A 9187-nucleotide genomic window follows, 5' to 3' on the forward strand; every position below is an offset into this window, starting at 1 on the left:
GAGTAATAGCTGTCGCTATGAAATGGCCAGTAGAATGTTTTTTATCAAACATTTCTTTTAATTGTGGAAAAATACAGAATGTGCACAAAGAAGCTTAAAAATAGTGAAAAAAAGAAAAAAAGAAAAAGAAGAAGAACAACAAAAACAAAAAAAATAGAAAAAGAAAAAGAAAGAAAAGAAATGAAAGGGGAAAGAAAAAAACAAAAAAAAAAAAAAAAACAAAAAAAAACAGAGCAAGAGCAAACAGCGGGAAATTTGTTCATTTTGTGCTCTCATTATTATTTTTTAAGTTATTGCAGATTTACTGCTGCTGAAAAAGTCTTTTATTCTAATTAGATACAAGCTAGTGGTGTGCATCGGTAGCAGCTGTTGCAGAGTCTTATGTTGTCAGCTATTAGCCCAGGTGGTGAACTGGGGGGGGGGGGGGGGGGGGGATGGGGGGGGGTGACAGTGTAAGATTTTGAAAAGTGTTCTACCTGCTTTTCTTTTCTAAGTTTCTAAACAACATTTTTACAGGGAAAAACAGTAAATGGTTTTCTGGCATTCAACATTAAGCTATTCTCACCAGACTGGACCTAGGACTTGAGACAAACTGAGCCATGGTCTTATTGGAGCATTAAGTCTCCAGCTTAGAGTCAATTTCACTTGACTTGCAGGGAATCCATTTCATTGATAGGCTCTTGAAGGCTAATAGTCCCAGATGGAATTTAGGACTTCTGCAACATAAAATACAGACTAGAAGTTCAGATGTCTGAAAAGATTCAACTACCTCATTATCAAAGGCTGTTTACTTCTACTAAACTAACCCTGAGACCCAATGTAGATAGCTGGTGGCAGCTAAAGCTGTACTGTTTTTTCCAAATCTATAGTCGCCTATTTATCTTTCCTCTTTTTGTTTTTGTTTTGTCTTTGTTTCTTTTTTTTTTTTTCTTCATATTTAGGAGGAGCTATGAAAAATGCTAGGACTTCTAAACTGGAAAATGAAGAAAATAGAGGCTTTTGCCCTTTTCCTTATGTTAGAATTGTCTTAACTACTACAGAAGAAGGTCCCACAGACTTGCCATCTCAGTACCAAAGTCACAGCTCTGTTAACTCCAACATCCATTTTTATCTCTAAAGGGCAGAGATAAAAGTGCAGCCTCCAAAATATCTCATGCTCATTAACAGATTTTTAGATTAAAACCATGATGTTGAGTTCAGCCCAACAGCAGATAGAAAACATAAATCTTTCAATTTAGTCTGTATGAATGGAGAGACTTTCTCATCACACAAGAAAGAGATATAATTTGATCTAGCACTGCACGACATTCCTCAAGAAAAACAGAACTCTTTTTAGAAATAAAAACCCCGGGAAAAGGCAGTTTGTAATATCAAAGGTATTTGCTTGGTCATTACTTCAAAAGATAATCAGTAAACTGATCATAAACAATACTTTCCAGGATAACATTTCAGGAATAATAAATGAACATTTTTCAACTAGTCACAAAACTGAAAAAATATGAAATATGAAATATGAAAAAATACCTGACCAGCTTCCATTCTGAACAAGATAGCAATTCTGAACAGTTTTCAAAACATCTACTGCCATAAAACACTCAGTCTTACACAAGACAAACACAAAACAAGTATGGCTCTTGTATGATTCTGAATGGGAAGGTAAAACATGAAGTACGTTGCTCAGTTACAGACAAAATAATCTGTGTTAACCAAGTACCTCTGACATTTTAAAAGCAAAGAAAAGGCCAGTCAGGTTGCAGGTCTGAATGGAATAAGCATACATATTTGTAAGTTGACTAAATAGTGCTAGGCAATGTTGCTGGAATTTGGCCATCCATTCAGTTGCTAGAATGTGCCTGGGCTTGAGACAACCAGCACTTTCTCGGACAACAATGGCTCTGAACTAGCACAGGTTCCTAGAAGGTAGTTTGGATATAACTCTCCTGGTTTGACAGGTAAATGAATTCAACAGCATGGACACAGTCCACTCCATGACAGCTGACATCTATACTAAAGCATCATCATACTGATGCTTTTACAGTGACCTTTTCCAAACAGACAGACCAGCTGCTTTAGCAGTGGCTGTCAAATTTGTTAAACTCAACAGAGTGTCTTCTTTTTTAATAGGCAATAAACTTGCTGATTAAAGGATTTGAGAAATAATTCCCCTCCTTCAGTGAGTGTTAAGCCATGGTTTGCACCAAGCCTTCTAGGCTCTTGCTATTACTCAGGAGCAAACACTGGTGAGCAAAAAGGCAATGGTGTGATGATAGTGAAATTGAAACTGAAAAGAAATACATACAGTACATGTAGAAAATATACACTGTAAAAAATTGTCATTTAAGTGTAAAACACATATATCCTACATGAGCTCGGGCAAGACTTAATGGCTTTAATCTGACTCCATCTCACAAATGATGTGCTTCATATTAAAATAAATTGTTCCTAAAGAACAAGATACATGTTTATACTAACAAAGCATGGGTGTTTTGTTCCCTCGAAAGAAAGATAATACTATGAAAATTCATACAGTTTATTGCATATGCTGCTTTCTTCTGGTGTCATAAATAGATAAAACATGAAAAAGTGCTGTTTTTTTTCCTTCCTAAAAATTTATTCTTGCACTTTCGGTTTGTGTGATGCTCATTCCCAAACCTCTGACAGTACTGTTAGACATGAGGGTTGAAAGCCTATGCTGGCATAGGCTGCATCTGACTTCTTAGTATCATCTGGATGTTAAATTCAAAATTTCATTGCCACTTCATTGACCAAGAATGTGAAAATACTGTCAAACTCTTCTGTTGGCTTCTGAAAGTATTACAGAAAGGCTCTCCCCTTGCAGCACCAACATCTGGAAAATCCTTGCCTGTAGGACTCTATATCACATACTTTGTTCTCATGGATGTAAGCCAAAGCCCATCAAATAATAACAGCTACATTCTGGCATGTTATTCTGCCATCAGACAGGCTGATTTCATTCTCTGTCCTGCTCAAAACACTTCATCTTGTAAAGCCTCCTCCATAAGTGGGTAATAAGCATAATTTTGTACACTTTAAAAAAAAAAAATCCTTTAGATGATTCTTAGCATCATCTCACAAATTGTCACCCACTATATTAATAGAAAAGACAACAAATGAGTTTGTCAGTTCTTGAGGAAGCTGCTGTCCACCTTTCCAATTTGGTAGATAAAAATGAAAAAACTAGAAAAACAGGTATCAGACTAAGACAAAAAGGTCTTTATAAATAGAAACTCAATTTTAACAATCTATGTAACTTGAATTTGCACACATGTAATGAAAACACAGAGCTCTGATAAACAAGGGGAATGTATAGAAGAACATACAGCGCACACACACACACACACACACACACACACAAAGTAAATAAAGAAATAAAGAAATAAAGACAAAAAGATAATTGTAGACATAAAACCAGAATCATTAACAACAGATAGGCTGTTATGCCCAAACACATTGGGCAGCAGAAATGGAACTGCCAAAGATATAGCTACTGATCTGGAAAATTTAAGTGCTTTTCTTTGCAATAAGTATTTTGATTGGGTCATTTATACTGGGAAGCAGGGAAGCTTCCATATCTGCAGGTGCTTCTCAAAAATGTAATTTTGAGTTGGTTTTATTCTATAATTTATGCAATCTGAAAGACATACAAATTTGTTCTCCTTTCTTGGCCACGGGATTTGTTTTTCTGTAGAAGCATCTTCACAAAAAGGTAAATAAACATTTCTTTTTTCCATCCAAAGCAGGAGTGTTTACAATGAAGCAAATTATGTCAAACTTTCTTAACTTCTTCTTAGTGTGCCTTCCTCTTGTTGGTACCACTGCCTGTCATCATCTAGTGATGCACACTGCCAATGTCATCAGAAGTAACTGCACTCTGTGCCACAGTTCAGCATGCCAAGAAGCATCCTAAAAAGTGATAAATAGTAACTAGCATGGTAGCTTGTGGGACATATTTAGAGAATTGGAAGAACTTGCTGCTTTTATAGAACTGATTTCTCTCTCATTTCTCTTCTTGGCTTATTCTACAAAGGTTGGGACCCAGTCTCAGTTTCATCTGAAAGAACACTGCAGAAGTAGAACTGGAGAAAAGACTGCATGACTGGATTCATCTAAGACAGGGACCCAACACAGACAAAGGAATGAACATACTTTATATTTAAAAAATAATAGTTTCATAGAAAGATTATATGAAAATAGTAGGTAGATGTAATATTTTAAAACATCAGCTTCCCAACAGTTTATTTTTTTGTACCCATGGCAGAAATGCATTAAAGAATGAAAGACATTCTAACAGTCTGACAGGCTGCAAAAATCAATACCCTTCTTTCTGTACTCAGGAAATACTTAGTACAAATCCAAGTAGAATATTAAATTCTCCAAAAAAAAAAAAGATTTTGATATCTTCTTCAGGATCTGGACAAAATAAATATATTAAAAAGCCTAGTAAAAATAGCAGCAGTTGCAATGTACCATAACTAGATTTTTCTGAGTGAAAATTGTCTTGACTCTCTCTCAGTCAAACAAACTAACAAATATTAAATATAGTAAAAATTTCCCTAGTTAGATTAATTCTCTAACATGTACCGTTTTTAGTCATCTTAATATGGAAGTGAATGCATAAGTAAATCAGTGGCCATTTTTCTCTCCAAAGGTGGTCTTCATTTCTATCTGTATCCAAGCTAGACTCCAGTCAAGTTTATAACAACATCAGAACCAGAAACATAAAACTAGGCCCACACTTTCCGTTACAACTGGTTAACACACTATTTCTCTACTAGCTGCACATTAATATGTGAGTACCTTTTATGAGCACTCCTTCATTAGCTGACTTACCTCTTCCCTTCTGCATTATTAACACCCTGTTAAAGGTAAACCAGTCATCTGACATGCAACATGATACACAGACACCATGCTGTGAAATGTCTCTTTTGCAAGGCATGCAATTCTATGTCTACAGAAATTAAATGCAAGGACTGGCATTTTTTGGTACAAAACATTTCTCCAGCCAATCTAACAATAGAATCCAATTTGTTTGCTCAGAAGTGTGCACAAGGATACCACTTGCAAAATAGTGAATAATAAAACATGCAAACCATGTAGCAAAACCTGAAATATCAAGTGCATACTGGATGGGACTAGGAAAAATGCAAAGCATTATCCTTATCACATAATAGGCTATAAAAAGGTGCAGGACATGGAAGCACTCCCCAGAACTGCAGGTCTGCATGTAGAACTTTGCCACTTCTCAGGCCAAACTGGGGCATGACTCAGGCATGCATCACCTGTCAGATCTTTTCTGACTCACTCCCATCCTTTCCAGGAGTGGGAGGGAGGAGGCCTGCATGCAAGGGCTGGCTGGAAGAGAACTGGGCCATACACTGCCTAATGAGCAGGTCATTAGGACCTCTGCCATTACACAATGGCAAGAGTTGCATGCACAGGTCAAGATGCTGGCATGCCAAGTACAGAGCACAGCATCTTCCAACACATGGTAAGAGAATATGTCTCTTCACCCAATATTCCAAAAATGTAACTATTGAACAAATACAACTTTATAACCTAAGTCAGCCTTCCTCTAGACATTCCTTCTTCTGCGTGAAGTAGCATCCTCAGCACTTTGCAATTTCTCAGTTTATTTCTCTCTGAAAGCTTGAGCCTCAGATTGATTCAGGTTAACTTGGTTTTACCCCATTCACTATAAAAATCAATTTAAAATCAACACAAGTAACATGACAAAGTCCAGCAAACAATTTGCTTGGTAGAAATAAAAGCAATATACAACCTGTTATATTGTTTATAAGAAGTTCCCCCAAAATTACAATCTAGTCATTGAGAAGAGGAACATAACACAGAAAGAAGAAACATGTGCTTCTATCAAAACTGTAAAATCTTAAATGATTTTATATGGCACTTGTTTGTCACTTTCTGTCTTTGTTTGTTGTTTTTGTTTGTTTGTTTGTATTGTATTGCATTGTTTTGTTTTTTTCTGGTAGACTTGCTAGTTTGTTTGTTTTGTTTTGTTTTGTTTTGTTTTGTTTTCAGCAGGTTGGCTAGTTCTTAACAGCTTTCTCCAATTGGTCAGGATATGTTTTTACAGCAATAAAACTAGATCGAACTAGCAAAAGCAATTACACAGTTCAGCATTTATTCTGGACTAAATATATAATAAAGAGAAGAGAAAGAGAAAGAGAAAGAGAAAGAGAAAGAGAAAGAGAAAGAGAAAGAGAAAGAGAAAGAGAAAGAGAAAGAGAAAGAGAAAGAGAAAGAGAAAGAGAAAGAGAAAGAGAAAGAGAAAGAGAAAGAGAAAGAGAAAGAGAAAAAAAGGAAAAAGGAAAATAAAAATGAAAAGAGAAATCTAGAGCAAAGAAAAAAGATGTGAACCTGTTAAAAGCAAAATATATGATAGTTAAAATACATTTTCTTACCTTCAAAGAAGTAATATGATTTATATTGCAGTTTCTTTCTCTGTTAATCTGCAAGACAATAGCAACTACTAAAAGGGGAAAAAAAAAAAAAGGAAAAAAAAAAGAAGAAGAAGAAAAGGAGAAAAATTTAATTATGCAGGAGACAGATATTTTACTCCTTGTCAGTAAGATGTTGGAATAATCAAATTTCCCTGTCAAGCCATACTTATTCAAATATTTCAAATCTGGGACTGTGTAAGCCTGTTTATATTTCAGAGATACCTGACAAACGAGCTGATCCAATGTGCTTGGAAAATGCTTCATAAAAATTTAAAAAACAGAAAAAACAACAACAACAAAAACAGAGCCTGGTTTTTAAAATATGGACATGCCAAAAAGAAATCTAAAACCAAATAGTAAACTTTGGGATTAATTCTAACAAAGCTATACGGCAATATATGTAGTATGTCTGAAAATTAATACACACTAATGCATCTAAACAGACTATTGCTAGTGCACCTTGACAGGAGACACGAAGAAGAATCCTGGGAATGATAGAGTTGATGTCCACATCATCAAAAAGAGATGTTTGAATAAGTCAGATGCAGTAATGGACTGCAGAAGACTGGATTACAATGGAAGCACTTTCATAGATAAATATTCATCCTGCTATTAGGCAAAATCCAACTCAAACCAACTAAAAATAGTGGACTAAAATAAAGCTTCCAAGCATAGATCAATGTCATGCATAAATAAAGAAGTAAGCAAGACTAACCATGTCAGCTTCAAGTCCTACCAGCAACTCAACTCATGAGATTATTATTTTTTTATGGATAAAATGAACAAAATAAAATACATCTCTGCTCTTCCTCTTCCTGACACATAGATATTTTCAAGTTTTTAAAATGCATTTTGATATATGGCAGAATCTAATAAACTAAAAAACTTCATGCTTAATTTTAAGCATGTTAATACACTTATATGTTATTCTATATATTTGTAATAACTATATTCACATACAGACATTCAAAAATAACTAAAAACCTTTTTCTGCTAGATTTATAACTGGTGTGAGCTACAAATACTTTTACTATTGCAACTGAAAACACAAAGGAAATGTAAGAAATATTAGAAGCTGCAAAACTTAATGTGTATCTCAACTCCAGCAATTCTAAATATATTTTCATTCTACCTCCAATTTGGTACCTCGCCAGTTATCATAGAGTCATAAAATATCCTGAGTCAAAAGGAACCCACAAGGATTATTGAGTCCAGCTCCTGGGTCCCCAGAAGACCACCCAAAAATCCAAACCATGTGTCTGAGAGCATTGTCCACACACTTCTTGAACTCCAGTAGTCTCAGTGCCATGACCACTGACTGCCCTGGGAAGCCTGTCCCAGTGCCTGACCACCCTCTGGGTGCAGACCCTTTCCCTAACCCCCCAGCCTGACCCTCCCCTGTCCCAGCTCCATGCCGTTCCCTCGGGTCCTGTCACTGTCCCCAGAGAGCAGAGCTCAGCGCCTGCCCCTCCGCTCCCCTCGTGAGGGAGCTGCAGGCCGCCATGAGGCCTCCCCTCAGCCTGCTCTGCTCGGGGCTGAGCAAACCAAAGGACCTCAGCTGCTCCTCATACATCTTGCCCTCTAGACCCTTCACCATCTTTGTAGCCCTTCTTTGGACACTCTAATAGTTTTATGTACTTCTTATACTGTGGCACCCAAAACTGTACACAGTGCTCGCGGTGAGACTGCACCAGTGCAGAGCGGAGCCATGAAGCCTCTCATGCTCCTAACTGTACGTATATATATTCAGGGTTGCCCCATCCTAGGTACAAGATCTGGCACTTGCTCTTGTTAAACAGCACGTGTGATGCTCTCATCTGTCAAGATCTCTCTGCAAGGCCTCTCTACCCTCAAGAGTTGGAGCCCCTCCCAGTTAACTGTTAACCTAAATTTCTACTATCTCACGGTATTATGCTTTACTTGCTTTTCATGCATCCTTACTGCTCATACTGCCTCATACTGCCTTCCACATATCTTTCTAAAATTAAAGTTATCACCTAATGCTAATCAGAGAAGCACACTGTCAGGGACTACTTCATTTTAAATATGGGTCAAAATTAAATAAACAACATGTTGAAAAAGGCAGACATGACAAAATATAGCAAGGATTCCAGTCAAAGAACATATTTAAGTACATGTATAAGTCTGATCCCTATTCACCAAAGTTCCAGGTATAACTTTAAGCATATATTTAAGTTAAACTGTCCTGAGCAGGATATAAGAATTCCAATTCTTTCCAAAGTACAACTAAAAATTAGTACTACTAAAAATTTGCATTATTATAATTTTTGCAAATTTCTATTTAAGACAGGGAGGGAAGAGAATAGCTTGATACATACAACATGAGATGTGTTTTGTAATTACAGAACCTCAGTATAATGTTTATTTTTTTCTTGTTAATGTATTTGAATTCCTATCAGATAGAAGACTGGTCACAGATAAGTGTATGTGACATGCTAGAAAATAAATAAAAACCTTCCTAAACATGCATTCAATAATTAATTTAATTTCTCCAGCCAGGAAACCATCAGTTAATTGTCTCCATACTCTGCAGAAGCTGACAACTGAGGCCCAAAAAGAGACATTGCTTCCAACAGCTGGTTGTAAGAAAGATATTAGACACTGGGTTGTAATGTTGATTTGACTGAAGAGTGGCTGACAGTTTCATCCTAAACCCAACTGGAAAATAACAAATTAATTCCCAC

The 9187-nt window shown here is 36.3% G+C and overlaps 1 long non-coding RNA gene across 2 annotated transcripts; it reads right to left on the reverse strand.

The window, feature by feature from the left end:
* Nucleotides 1-468: 468 nt before the first annotated feature.
* LOC140000698 (uncharacterized) lies at nt 469-8312 on the reverse strand. Of its 2 annotated transcripts, none has more exons than XR_011805861.1 (3): nt 8121-8312; nt 6444-6511; nt 469-3924 (listed from the first exon to the last, which is right to left on the reverse strand). It is a non-coding gene; the product is annotated as an uncharacterized lncRNA (long non-coding RNA). The 2 variants fall into 2 exon arrangements; XR_011805862.1 differs by lacking the exon at nt 8121-8312 and adding an exon at nt 7680-8082.
* Nucleotides 8313-9187: the final 875 nt, after the last annotated feature.

This window comes from Anas platyrhynchos, chromosome Z, assembly GCF_047663525.1.
Source record: "Anas platyrhynchos isolate ZD024472 breed Pekin duck chromosome Z, IASCAAS_PekinDuck_T2T, whole genome shotgun sequence".
Lineage (NCBI taxonomy): Eukaryota > Metazoa > Chordata > Aves > Anseriformes > Anatidae > Anas > Anas platyrhynchos.